The sequence below is a fragment of the Piliocolobus tephrosceles genome, chromosome 16 (assembly GCF_002776525.5).
Source record: "Piliocolobus tephrosceles isolate RC106 chromosome 16, ASM277652v3, whole genome shotgun sequence".
Taxonomy (NCBI): Eukaryota; Metazoa; Chordata; class Mammalia; order Primates; family Cercopithecidae; genus Piliocolobus; species Piliocolobus tephrosceles.
In genome coordinates this window covers 70,847,173-70,849,332 of record NC_045449.1, presented here as the reverse complement: position 1 = coordinate 70,849,332, position 2,160 = coordinate 70,847,173, and the positions used below count along the sequence as shown (strand labels likewise).

General features: G+C 52.4%; 1 non-coding gene across 1 annotated transcript; it reads right to left on the bottom strand.

Moving 5' to 3' along the window:
• Positions 1 to 226: 226 nt before the first annotated feature.
• On the bottom strand, positions 227 to 413 carry LOC113225104. Its single transcript, XR_003309734.1, has one exon.
• Between the last annotated feature and the right edge of the window lie 1,747 nt (positions 414 to 2,160).

Genomic DNA, 2,160 nt, shown 5'->3' with positions numbered 1-2,160 from the left:
GCCCTCTTAAGGGTGATCATTTAACCTTGTCTCCCTAACTGGGCTGTGGCTTCCAGAGAACAAGGGCCATGACTGTTTTTTTCATCGCTGTATCCCTAACATTTAACATATCAGGTCAATGTATCAACAAATGTTTATTGAATGAAAGACATGACAGTAACATTATGAAATTTTGAAAAGCAAGTGCTCTCTGATACTAACTACAACCATTTTCTTTAAATGTAGGTCCTGTTTGCAGTATCATACATGATCATCAAACTGCTGCTAGAATGCTCACACCTGTTACTGCAAATTCAAAACCCAGGAAAGACTTCTCCTGGGAATTTACTTTAGGTCAGGGTTGGGCTGCCTGGTACAATGCTGCACCCACAACTTGGCGGGTTCAACAACACAGGAGCCTTTCCCGAGACCATCTGCCCTGAACACTTTGTCTCCATGCTTGACATACCTGGATCCCCCGCTGACGTCACTTCCAATGCTCTCATCAACGAGGAGCAGGAAAATAGTGGTTGCTGCATGTTTTCAGCCAATCGTCGGGGGATATTTCTCATCTTCTGTTGAAACCTTGGGGAAAACGTAACATAATGTGCCTTAAAAGGACAAAAGTCATTCGATGCTTACCACACTCCTAGAAACCTGGGCTAACCCAGCCAGGGACTCCAATGCTTTTCTGCTAGCTACGGGGCCTCCCTACAGCTCCTCATTCCAATTTCGGCGGCTGTGTGCCGACTAAGTTCTCTTTTGTCGCCTCCCGTCCAAGCCCTAGCTGCGATGGGAGGAGCCGTCCCTGAAGTCCCGGGCGCCGTGGAGGGGCTCTGGTCTCTGGGTCTCTGGTCACCCGGTCAGTGCCTCCAGCTCACCGGCAGAGCTCCGTTAGCGTCCCGGGGCGGGCCCAACTCCGCAGGCTAGGGCCGGTGGCGGCGGAACTGTGGCCAGGGCTGCCCTGAGTCATCCTGCGGGCCGCGAGTAGGCGACCACCAGGAGGCGAGAGCGGGTTTCCACTCCAACAGGACAAAGCACACGTCTCCAGTTGCTTCCTACTCCTCTGGGCGGAAGTAGCTCCGCCAGCAACTTCCGGCCGGAAGTGAGTATTTACCATAGAGACAGCAGCTAGAGGGTCGCCCGAACTTTGGATCTGGGTCCTCCAAGGCGGACTTAAAGGGGTCGCAACCCACGGGATGTAATTAATGGGGACTAGAGACTGGGCCAAAGGAGAGGGTCCTGGAGGGAGGGAATCAGAAGGAACATCCCATTTCTTGAAAGCCCGCTGGGTGTCTGGAGCCGTGAAAGCATTATCTGTCTACTCCTCATGCAGCCCTCTGAATTAAGTGGAAAGACCACTCTTGTCTTGCGGATGAGAAAACGGGCGCTCCGCAGTTGCTTGGTTACTTTCCCAAGCACAGCCGGTCAGGAAGTGGCAGAGCTGGGTTCACACCTAAGTCATTTCTGCTCCATACTCAATGCCCTTTCCACCACCCCAGGTGGCAGGAAGGAGAGAGCTTAAGAGCAGAGGGGCTACGTGAAGATGCAGGCTGTCCTGGCCTATTGGGACAACTCCTGGAAAGCCTACTGCTCCAAAAGACCTGGTCGATTCCCGACAGTTCAGTGTCTGTGGGCAGAGGAGGCAAGGAACAGGAATCTTGCCCTGAGTCTAATCCCACAACCAAGGAAGAATTGCTGAACCTTGTGTCAGGTGTTTGAACCAGAGCAACTCCATCTTGAATAGGGGCTGGGTAAACCAAGGCTGAGACCTACTGGGCTGCATTCCTAGGTCATACAGGTCATAAAGACCTTGCTGATCCAACAGGCTGCAGTAAAGAAGACGGCCAAAACCCACCAAAACCAAGATGGCTATGAGAGTGACCTCTGGTTGTCCTCACTGCTACATGCACACCAGCGCCATAACAGTTTACAAATGCCATGGCAACGTCAGTAAGCTACCCTACATGGTCTAAAAAGGGGAGGCATGAATAATCCATGCCTTGTTTAACATATCACCAAGAAATAACTGTTTGGACGAACGGAGGCAAGATGGTGCCCTTCGGGGTTCTTCATCCCCCCCCAACTCTTCCCGCGCGCACGCGAAAATGCAGCCGGCCACCCGGGAAGGTGCAGATCAACTGGGCATGCGCCAGGTGACGTCAATCTGAAGAGACCAAG